The sequence below is a fragment of the Centrocercus urophasianus genome, unplaced genomic scaffold (assembly GCF_019232065.1).
Source record: "Centrocercus urophasianus isolate 14NV4802_14NV808 unplaced genomic scaffold, USGS_Curo_1.0 seq_10, whole genome shotgun sequence".
In the NCBI taxonomy this organism is placed as follows: Eukaryota; Metazoa; Chordata; class Aves; order Galliformes; family Phasianidae; genus Centrocercus; species Centrocercus urophasianus.
In genome coordinates, this window is record NW_024884142.1 from 38,573,589 (window position 1) to 38,585,843 (window position 12,255).

The window sequence follows — 12,255 nt, forward strand, 5'->3', positions numbered from 1 at the left end:
CATTCTTGGTTTCTTCCTTTTGAAGAATTTTCCAGAACAAGATGAAAGTTAAGAAAGATTTTGAACTTCTCATTTGCGTACCTTAAGCTACACTTGCTTATGTTTGCAATATTTTCTTTTGAGTCTTTCCAGCCCCCAAAGGATTTCTGTTATTTTTATGTGAATTCCATCCAATTTGCAGAGATCATTTTAGTAATATGCCTGGGACTCATTGGTGAATTCCAGGTGTAGTTACAAAGAGCACAGATGAAGAATTTATGATTTATTGTCTAGGTAGAGCCTTTTACGATGTTTCAGGTACCCATATGACCTCTGTGTGTAAGACAGAATGAATTGCCAGATGACGTTAACATTTGGTACGCTAAGAGGCTCGAGTGGCTTAGCTGATTGTTCACAGAGAAAACGTTCTGCAATCTGCCCTAAAGCTACATGGGAGAAACCGTTACCTTCCTGCTCTAGGATACAGTACTTCCAAGTACGCAAGTCAAATCTAAATTAGTCTTTTTGTTGGTATTCTGTTACAGATTCATTTGCAGTTTCTGCTTACTTGTTATCCTTAGATTCTCTACAAATATTATGCCATAAGGTTATTTCCATCCCATTGAATATGTTCCAGAATATTTCCCTCAGTATTTTCCACAGCAATAACTTGCTTTTTTCTCCTGTACTTATCTTCATCTTGCTGTTTTCTGACTGAATTGTAGCCCTTATAATTACTTTGATATACCTCCATATCCTTGCAATTGTCCACATCATGGCCTCTCAAAGATTAATGAAGATGTCAAAGAAAACAGCACCTCATAACAGTTCCTTTGCCACTACACACACACAGATACATTGTTGCATGTCCTTTTTCACATAAGTCTTTTATTTGCTATCAGTTTTCAGATTCATCTTGAGCCCTACAGTATTCCCTGTTTTCCTTAAGCTTCAGAGTTTTTACACAGTCCTTATTTGTCTAATCATCTCTCACTCAGCATAATCCATCCAGTACATTCTGAGTGACTTGGGAGTTTCACAAGAGTAACAGATGCTTTCCTGAAATTGGAATACCTAACACCTAAAGACTTCCTTCACACCTTCTATTTTGTTATGGCTATTGGTAAGAGTGCTGTTTTTCTTGTAAACTAGACACTGCCTAGGAGTCTGCTGGTCTTTATGGCTAAGATTTTTCAGACATGCTTATCCTAAGGTTAAGTCTAGCATAGCTTGAAGTTCTAAAGGTAGTGTTCTAATATATGTTCACAACTAAATGATTTTCATGACTACTGAAGCCTAGTTTAAACAGTATTCACTTAATACTTCTTAGTGCTGTTCTTTTTCTCAGTACTGATAGGTTTTTTCAGGGGTTTTCTTCCTCTAGTGCAGATCTTAATGGGCATAAATAATCAGGAGTGGGATAAATGAATGGTGTAGATACATTTAAATGCATCCTCTTAAGATGCAGAAAGCTACAGAATGCCATAGAACTATTTGCTAGAGATTTAATATTTAGCCAGCAATTATTAGTATTTTATTTTGATGTGACATTCATCAGTTAACACAGTTGCACTTCCTAACTCTTTCTAAAAAAATCAAAGCTCATTTCCATTTGAAGATGCAAACACTAGCTGCTAATTAATAATACTGTAAGTATTTTTAGACACTGGTAGGCAGGTGGCACATCTGGGAAAAAGGCAATGCAAACAGAGTGGTGTAAAGGTGTAACAGAATGAAAAGCATAGCAACAACAGCAAAGTAGCGTGGTCCTAGGCTGCAGCAAGGGAGTTTGCTCAACTGCAACAGCCATGGGCACAGAAATAGAGGAAAGAAGCTGCTTACCTTCAGAAGATATCAGGGACGCAGAGCTCTCCAGCAAGCTGCCCTCATCTTCACTGCCAACCCTTAAATGAGGTCTGGGAAGGGGTGGATCCTGGCTCCACCCCTTCCAGTCACTCAGGTGCACTGCATACACCTGAGCTCCCCTGGGTTGGCCCTGCCTTCCACCGGGTGCCACTGTTTCATGGCTTAGCGTTTCTGCTACAAAAGGTGATCCCAGAAAGATATTACTAGAGCTGAAGTTCATGCAGAATATGGTCTTCCTAAATATGTATTCCCTATATAAATACTACTGTGTGTGCTTGATGTATAAAAATATAATTATTAATGTGGACCACCAATTACAGTAATGTCTAATAAAGGCTGACACTATAAGTACAAGCCTAATCAGCACACAGATCTACCTCAACAATTTTGGAGACTTGCAAATAAAATATATTTTCTTGCCAGTATATTGATCGTTGTATATCTTAAAGCATGAGATAGATACAGTTGGAGATACAAAGTTAGGTAGAACACAAATTTATAAAGTGTTACCTGTTATTCTGATGTGATATGTAAGTGGTAGTTAGGAAGGAGGGACACCATAATTCTGTTTCCAGTTTCTAGGGGGAAAATCTTGTGTGGTGTTTATGAATTTCTAGTCAGGTACAGAGATCAGGTACTTTTACTCTGGAAGCTGTGCAGTTAAATGACCGTGACTTGATTCTGCTGTAATGTGGTGTCTCTTGAGTAGTCTTGCAGCTGCGTTAGTTAGAAATTCAGTGATAGCTATTTTCTTTCAAAAGTGGTAACTTGATGGCTTGGCTAATAATATCAAACAACACGAGCCCCCAAATCCATAGAATATAAACGCAGTGTCTTCTTCAGTCTCCCTGCCCACAGCACCTTTTCTTCCTTTTCGTATGCTACTTTAAAAGATATTTTGTGGAGATAGTATTTTGAGTAGCTGTTTTTCTCAGGACAGAATGTAGGCTTTTGTATCATTCTAATACTTAAGTGATGTGTTCTCACTAGGACCGTGCTTTTTGCAAAAGAAAGTGATTGTAGATTGAAACTATTAACACGGGGAAAATAGGAAATGGTTATACTGTAAAAATAACTGTGAAAATGTCTCAGATTGTTCAGAGAGGGAACAGCCTTCCAAGAAGTGATCACATTCTCACGCTCTGCTTTAAACACATTCTTTATCTTTAAAAGGAAGCAGAAGAGAATCAGTCAGTAAATCAAATGTAATCGAGGTCTAGTCTGCAAAACTGTATCATTCTGAAATAAGGCATTAGGTGAACAAGAACTGCCAGTGCCCAGACCTCTTGTGCTCTGAGAAAAGTGCATACATCTTTGGTCAGATAATATCTTTCTTGCAGCTCTTGATGGTTTTTCTTCATTGTGTGAAGATAGCAATTATGGTTACTATCTATTAGAAAACAGACTGTACTTTTCTACTGCAGTGAATAAGGATGTTGTGTTGTTTTGTTTTTTTTTTAATCTGCTTGTTTAGAGAAGGAAATTGGATTTCTTACCCCAAAACCTCCACCTTCATTTACTTCTTGTTGGCAAAATAAAACCCATACAACTGTTGAAAGACTGCATGTTCTTGCTGCAACTTTGTAAACCAGTTTTGTGATGAAGGTTTCACTGCCAGTAACCTGAGTTTGTCTCCATTGCTCCAGCATTAGATCAGTAGTCAGTTCCCTAATTTCTTCTTCACCTAGCAGGTACGAAATTGCTTTTTGCTTGCAGTAATGCAAAAATTGGTTATTTTAAACAAAAGAAATTAGTAGTGTTTATATTTTTCAAGTTCCTTCAGAGTAGCTTTATCTTTTATCTATGTCTTAATAAAAACAAAGTATTTCTAGCTAATTTTAATTCAGTCATCAATAAAATGGGAACGTTGTTACTTTAGAGGTAAAATAAAAATCCAAATTACTTGGCATTAATTATACTGTGACAGAAGAATTTATAATTTTCTTATTGGGTTCTTCACAATGTTCCTTACCATACATTACATTTATGCAATATTATGAAATAATGAAGGCCGGAGAGTTGGCTGAGTCTCGCTGTGTCCAAGTGCTGTCCCCTGAACTGCCTGGGAGCATCACTCCAGATGGTTGTTATGGGCCAAAGCTGCCACGCAGCATGCTACCAGCTTGGCAGTGCAGGTGATGAGCAGTCTGATGTTCAGTTTATTCCATGGTACCACTGTATTAAACAGGACAGGTGAAGCAGCAGTGACTCAAATAAAGTATTTTAAGTGTTCCGCTGTGCCAAGCTCAGAAGAAGACTTCTAGGGGGGTCTTCAGTCCCACTGAATTTCTTTCTTTTCTAAGTGCCTCAAATACATTAATTTCATGATATCCAAATAAATAAGTAATAAGAGCACTTGCCTAGGAGTCCTTAGTCCCTGCACTCAGTACTGTGCATTCAAGCTGTATAATTACTGCTTAATGAAAATACGTAAGCAGCCTAGGAGACTAAAGTATCCTTATTCTTTCTGGCCTGAGTGTCTTCCATTCCCCAGCACAGATTGTCAAAATCTCAAGTTGGATGTCAGAGATGCTTTGTACACAGGCCTCTGCTGATGGGAGTACTCTCCTAGCAAACAGGAGAGGCTGATCTAAGTCCTTCAAGCAGTAAAGGCACAGAATCCAATCAACCATTTCCTTTCCAGCTGCTGTTGAATAACACATTGTCCTAACCTCTGTTCTGTGGTGTAAGAGTAGGTAACAAAGGTATGTGTCCCAAAGGAGGGTGAGATATCCCTTACTTCTGCCAAAACTTAGTCTAGAAAAGCTCTCAGGCATTCGAAGTAAATTGTTGCCTGATGGCTAACCTAAATTTCACCAAGGAGAGCAGCAAAAAGTGGCCTCCTCTAAGGTGCTTTCTAAACTGCCATATGTAAGTCTTTGGTTAGAATTCTTAGGAATACGAAGGTTCTCGCGCACTCTGGTTGCTAGGTACTACTTCAGCTGAGCTCTCCAGCTTCATACACTTACTCATCTTTATTGTTGGGTAGGGTGCTACTTAGTGAGAGCACTGTTCTGTGCTCAGTTGCATGGGGATAAGTGGCTATGCAAAGGACAGAGTTCTAAAGAAGGTAGTCAGTAGATTTTATATCTAATTAGGCCTCTAATCCTGCAGACCGTTCGTGGTTTCGCATTATGATATGTTCATGTTGTCTTAAATGGGACTGCTTACTTAAGTGAGGTTCTGGGTGTAATTGCATGCAGGTTCACATCTGGGCAATCACATTTTAGCTCCATACTGCAGCACTGTAATGAATCAGATAGCTCTGATGTTACCCTTGGCCAGTCACGGTGAAGGGGTTTCTGAAATGGAGAATGTTTCTGTGTAATGGCTTACACTCCATTTCCATGCTCATTCAAACTAAGTGCTTACAGAAGCACATCACACGGAGTATTTTAACTGTTGGGTTAAAAGAGTCATAAGGCATAGATTTTCAATGCTGTAGGTCATGAGGCTGCAGTTTCACTGGGTTGTGTGCTGTATTTGCATAGGCAGATATTCAGACAGTTAATGGTAGCACAGAATGCTTTAATGATTTTCATTTGCATCAAGCTGTTCTCACCTCTTAGTAACATAATGGATAAATAAAAGAGCCTTTTGTTTGCTCTCCATGAAACTTACCAGTGATTAAGTGGTGCTGAGGGAACAGGCTGATGCTCTTAAAACACCAACAAAAAACAACAACAACAACAACAAAAGGAGCAACAGAACTGGCCATCAAAGCTGACTTCAAAGTGACCTACTTCATTTTGAGGTAAAATGGCACTTGAATAATTTCATTTTAATGTTGTGCACATTTCCTAACTCAAAACACAGACGTGGTCATTCCAAACAAAATACAGAAATAGTTGCTCATCAGACACAAATCATTTGTTAGGGTCCACTTCGTAGCGTTGAATTACAAACAAAGCAATACAGTCTTTGACAAGATTTACTTCCAAATGGATTCAGCAGCCATTTTTATTATTAAAAACTATGTCCAGAATATAAATTGGAGGAAAATTGATACATTTTGCACTACAGTTGTGACTCCACTGGCCTGGTTTTAGCTTTGACGTTTAGCAGTGACAGTATATTTTTTCCCTTTTTTTTTTTTTCTCCTAAATTTGTTAGAGTTTCAGCTCTGCGTGTAGTGCTGAAAACCACAGCCAAGACAGTGCATACCCTCATTAGGCAGATTTCCACGGTCTCTATTTAGGGTACAAGGGTACAATATTCCTGATGCCAGCTAGGATAAACAGGCTTTCAAGTACTTGGGTTTTTTTTATTTTCGGTTGATAACTTCCAGTCCTTTCAGTTTTTAACCTTGTGCCTTTGAGATAGTGATCTTGAGTACTTACTTCCTGTGGCACTCAGCTTCTCTCTTTCGAGCTTTGTGTTATTTAAATCGAGATAATGAACCTGACTTCATATGTTTGGGACACCCTCAGTTTTCACAGAATGAATTGGGTGTTTGAGGCACACAAAATATGTAAATTCGGATCTGCTGAATATCTACTTTTAATGATCTTTCCGTTTGTTATTGGCTTTGATTTGTTCAGTGTTTGACCGGGGGCTAATTAAATTCCTGAATTTACAATAAGAATATGTTAGTCTATCAATTCCTTCACTGATTTTAATTCCTTTACTCTTCCAGTTAATTTTCTTTTGAATCTGCCTTTGTGTTCTCAGTGGGACATAAAAGAACTAGTGAACTGCCTGAATGCAGGGGAAGCTGAGGGAAATCTCCATCTGCAGTCAGTCTCCCCCATTGCAAGAGGGGTGTTGGATGTCATTATGTGTCCAATAAAGATGGCTGAATTCACTGATTACTGCCTGAGTAGCATAACAATTCCTTAGAGATTTGTTGCAGGAGGGAAGGGTTTAAGATTTCTTCTAAGAAGAGATCTGTGCATACGAGGATATTTTTATTATACTTTATTATACTTTGGGTTAAGAATGAAATGATATTTGCAGGTATGCTTGATTTAGGTGTATAGTAAGATGCAAACTGTTATCACACTATTGGCAACATATTTCAGTACATGTATATAAGGACGTGTTTTACTTGTATTAGCAATGTAGGTTGTACGTTGACAGCCCGACAACGGCTGTAATCATCTTCATCTTGGTTTTTTTTTTTAATATGTACAACACTTTGAAATATAACTTCCTCAGTATACATCACTAAGAAGATATTGCAGAAGCAAACACTTTAAGCAGAGGTGAAGCACTGTCGCTAACGCAGACAGAACTACAGCAACTCTGTCTGTTCTAGCTGCAGTGGGAAACTTTGCTCAAAAATGTTAATTGAGTGGTTTTAATTGAGTGCCAGAAAATTGCTTCTGTGTGGTTGTTCCTGCTTAGAGAATCCTCAAACTCAGTGTTTTCCATTTTTCCTTGTTTCTTTCTTTCTTGGCTAGTAGTTGCTTCCATCAATTGGATTTATAAACTATGAATCTGAAGAAGATATGTTGTCTGGAGGATTTGATCCAGATGTACATTATTACCTTTTTGATAAATATCTTTTTAAGTACTTACAGTGAAGAAGGGTTTTTTGTTTTTTGCTTTTTGTTGTTGTTTGTGTGTGTGTGTGGGGGGGGGGGGGAGGCTATTTGTTTTTTTAATGTTTTAATATCCCAAGTATCTTATTAGCAGCCAAATTAATGCTGAATAAAACCCCAGAAAATTCAATAGTATTTCAGCAGGGATTCATTCAGCCCTTGGGTTTTGGGCTGTATCGTATTGCAAGCTCTTAAAAATAAGAGTGTTTGGAAAGCTGCAGGCTTCCCATCTTTTTGTCTGGAAAAGTTATAAAATGGAACAGGCAGGCTTTTCACTGAGCTGCTGAGAACGCAGTTCTGGCTGTGCAATCAGGTCTAAAAAAGGAGCAAGATCTGCACTAAAAATAGAAATGGAGGCTGAGCCAACTGCAGTGGGAGTTACAATCCTTGCACAGCAAAGGGTTGGTAGGTTCAGCTGAGGACACTCAGTTACAGAAAATCAAATAAACTTTATCCCGCTCCTGTAAAGCCATCATACCCTAACTGCTCTAACTGGATTTTTAGCAGTCAGCAGAACTATTAATCATTCCTGCAAATTAACATCTTCTTTCAGATGCAGAATTTTTCCAGAGAGAATTATATTCATCCCACCGTAAGAGGGAAATACGGGCTGGTTTCACATAACTGTTTGGAGAACATAGGGGCAAACTGCATAGATGTAATGCACTTTCTCATGGCTAGAGAAATGCATTAATACTATTCTTTTGAGCATTAAGCTGGTGTGCCTGCTGATATTATAGACTCCAGGTGGGCATGCTCTGCTGACTCAGGTATCTTTCCAGACCTTGGAACCTTGTCATGGACTGCAGACATTCACAGTAGGTGCTTTGAGGGAGGGAGGTTACTCTGGTCATTTCAAGAACAAAGTACAGAACACAGTAGGCCGTCTGCTGCATCCTCTCCTGTCCTGTCTTATCCTGTCCTTCACTGGGAGCGCAGTTCAGGAAGCGTTGAAGTGTTTTGGTCATTTGAGACATGGGAAAACCTAGATAGCAGAGAGAGTATGTGGAAGAAGGCCAAAAAAACAGAGATCATTAAACTTTCACAGGCCAAGTAATGTATATGTTTGTAAATTATGAATTAATTACTTCATTTTCCTTTCTTATCTGCCTCCCCACCAGAATATCAACTATGCTATTTCTCATGTCCAGACTCTTCTCCCAGCACCCATAGTTTCATCTCTTCCACATTCCGTATTGAGCACACAGTTTAGCAGAAGCTGAGAGCAGTTGCCCTGCAGAAGGACATGATCAGCACAATGTTGCTGGCGAGGAAGAAGCAGCCTTCATCTCCAGCTGAGTTCAGAAGGCTGTTGTTACTGTTGTTGTATTACCATTACTTATGCTTATATTTGAAAAGCTGTATTTTCTGGGGAAAAAAAAAAAGGAATGCATGCAGTCAAAGGAGGCATAGAAAAGGGATGATGATCAGAAATGGCAGCAAGTGCTGAAATATCTATCATTGTATTTTGGTTGCATGCAAATCTTAGACTGTTTCATTTACCAACTTTAGCTAAATCTTTATAAGACTACCTGGGGCTTTACCCTCAGTTAACTGTGGGCCATTCATGTCCAGTTTCTGTATACCTTTAGCTGTTACTCTTTGGAACCAATCATTTGGTATAATAAAGAGCAGTGTAGCCCCATAGTGCAGACGTGGTTTTATCAGTGACTTCGTGGAAATAAGTTAGTGATTGTGCTAAAAAAAATAAGAAATTAATTTAAAAAAAAAAAAATCCCAATCCAAAGAATTGTTAAAATTATGTATGCAAAGAAAAAAAATAATTTTAGTAACATGCTTTAAGTAACTTCATGTTGTAGAAAGAGGAAAGGTATTACTTGAACACACAATTTCAGGGGCTTTTAAAAAATGTTGCTTAAGATGGGGTGGATTATAGGTTAGGAAACCACAGTGACAGAACTGAACTGTTAACAGATAACCACCTAACTGAATATGAGCAGGTATGCAGTTTTACCTTAGATGCTTTTTCATGGTTAATCTTGAATTTAATTATTAAGGTTAATTCTGCAGGTCCTTACACACACAAAAGGAATGAATTCAAGACTTTTTTTGTTAAGTTGAATCTGTGTTTATCAGAGCCCTTTCAAAATGCAAGAGAGGTCACAGCTGTTCTTTTCATTCACACGTGATCTGGTAAAACAAACAACATATGTATGGGGCATAAGAGTTTAGCACTCAGAACATCGGGATTTGTATATAAATTTGAAAATTGTAAATAACAAATTGTGTTTAACCTTTATCTTTTTCTCCCATCAACCTGATCTGTTAATAAAGATTTGTGTTGCAATTGAGGTCTTAACGTGTTACATTGTTCAGAAAAATAACACTTTCTCCAAGTGCAAGATAACAAGGTCCATGTTTACATTCTCACCCTTAATTCTAATTGTCATAAGTCTCCTAGATTTACATAATTAGTACATTTACATAATCACTGAAGACCTTCACGTGCACTCCATTGAAAGTAGACCTGAACCCTGCTGAAAAATCACGCTTATTCCTATTTCAAACGGCAAGCATGCAGGAGTGACTGCAGATGTAGGCACAAAGACTTTTTCTTTAGAGCTTGGTGGCATCTGAGCGAGCTTGGTAGTTTAGCACACTAGCACAGAAAGGCTCACAAGCAGCCTGCTGGCAGTCCATGCTGCCATATTGTATCTAGAGCGGATGGGGCTTGGGGAGAGGAGCTGCAGGATATAGCATGCTCACATCTGGCCAAAGGACTTTTTGTTCTGCCACAGTGTAGACAATAGTTGTAGTGCTCTTATTTACTCAGGGAGATGGAGCTTCCAAATGCTGAATATTAAAAAACAGACACAAAGCATGTCATTGAGTCTCTTGCAAGTCAAGTGGGAAGATTAGCTGAATATTTCACAAGTACTAAAAAATTCATCCTTTTTTTTTTTTTCCCCCTTGATGGAGACAGCTACAGAAACCCATTCGTTTGCACATTAGTTGTCACAAGGAGATTTGCTCTTGTATCAGACATTGAACTCACATTTGACTTTCTCAAACCACAGAACCCTTACCCCTCGTTTCACTCTAAAAATTCTGCCAATTCGGGGGAAATACACTTAGACTACTGTAGACACTTAGACTATGCTAGACTGAAACTAGAAAGCAAGTACTTGAAAGCAGAATAGGTGGTTGTGATTCTGTTAAATGATAGTAGCAAAGATGAACTTCCTGTAGGAAATGAGTAATTCACAGGATATGGGTTAGAACTTGACACTGTGCGAGTCACAACTGAAAGTTGAGAACGGCCTCTTTACAGCTAGGTCAGACCCTTGGACTGTTCAGTGGCCAAGCACCTATAACAGAAACGCCACCGTGAGTGTTAGCTGTCTTCTTATATGGCTTGAGTTGGTGCTGGCTGTGTCTGTGCCAGGAACTAATTAAATTATAGCACTTGCATAAAGTCTTCTCTTGTGTACTTGGTCTTCAGAGTAGCTTGGTAAGAGGTTTCAGTAGACATTCCTATTCAAAACATGGACAGGAAATCAAAAACATTTGAAGGCGTCTTCTCAAAATGAAATGATCCTGAGTGGATACAGCACAGGTCAACAAGACGATGATTTCTGCATTTCAGGAATCACGGTTTCCTGATTTACTTACCTGCCAATCCTTCTAATTACCAAATTACGTGGCAAAATCAAGTAGAACGCAGCATAAGCAAAAGGATAATTCCTTTTGATCTTCACTTGCCAAAAGAGTTCTGATTTCCTGAATGGGATATTCATGAAACTTCAGGACTTCTCTGCATTTGGAGCCAGAGAACAAAGGAATGGTTTGATACCTGGACTCGAGGTTGTTTCCTCTCCTGGCCTGCGTGCTGAGTGGCCATCAAGAATAAGAAGCCTTGCTTTTCTCTCAGTCTTCATTAGTGGTAAAAAGGCAAGTTTAAGTGGCAAAACAAATGAAATTTTCTTCCTAGAGCAGAAAATTCTTACAGAATGTCTTGAATACATTTGAGGAATCACCACATAACGTTTTAAACTATCTTCTGGCTTAAGAGAAGTCACCAATCCTGAAAGGTTGGAAGAAGTTGAGCTTGTAAAAGTCTACACTAAATTGCTTCTTCCACGTCACCCAACTATGGTTCTTGAAAGGTCTAGCCAAGGTAAACACATCAGTTCATGCTCCTCAGACTGGACTCATCAACTTTCAGGAGTCCCTATCCTTGACAAGAGTTTTATGTTCTTGTTTACTTTTGTCAGATAAGATGACCTGAAGGCTATCACTGTGAGAAGAGCAAAAATTTTGAGGAGCCTCAAGGCTTGTATCTGCTCAATGGGTGTACGAGGCTTCAAAGTCACATAAGCAAATGTTAATTCTGGCAGATACTCGGATACACCTCTCCTAGAACTCCTGTTGCTATGTCATAAGCAACTTTTCATTCATTTTGATGCATAAAAAGCTTTTCTGCAGGTTTGTTGTGCAGTGAAATGCAAGCAATGATAGTGTGAGAATGTTCAATCGTAAACAACTTGTTTTAAAGCTATGCCTGCACAGGAATGTATTGATATTTAAAAACCCAAGCAGAATTTTCAACTGCTTGCCAGGCAGACAGTTTTATGATGAAGGTAAACCCTCATCCCTAAAAGCAAAAAATAAGGGCATCATAGAAATAACAATTGGCAAGAATACTTTTGCTCTCAAAGAATTCTGTACATTTCCAGATTACAGCCAAGCAAAACATAGGTAAGCATCTGTCTGCAATCTGCACAGTTGCAGGATGTCTTTTCTGCCAACTCATCCCTTAAATAGTAATAATTTCCTTGTAGTTGTCCTATTGTCATACCTTATGTGCAGTTGCTTGGACTTGCAGAGTGGCTCATAAATATGGTAA

The 12,255-nt window shown here is 38.7% G+C and overlaps 1 long non-coding RNA gene across 2 annotated transcripts in view; it reads left to right on the top strand.

The window, feature by feature from the left end:
• The window catches only part of LOC122157352, a 17,028-nt gene extending 7,363 nt beyond the window's left edge, over positions 1-9,665 (top strand). The window contains exon 3 of one of the 2 annotated variants that reach the window (XR_006167893.1): positions 8,510-9,665. This is a non-coding gene — a long non-coding RNA (uncharacterized LOC122157352). Of the gene's footprint in view, positions 1-6,481; positions 7,447-8,509 lie in introns of those variants that run through there. The other variant, XR_006167897.1, reaches the window with a different exon arrangement.
• Positions 9,666-12,255: the final 2,590 nt, after the last annotated feature.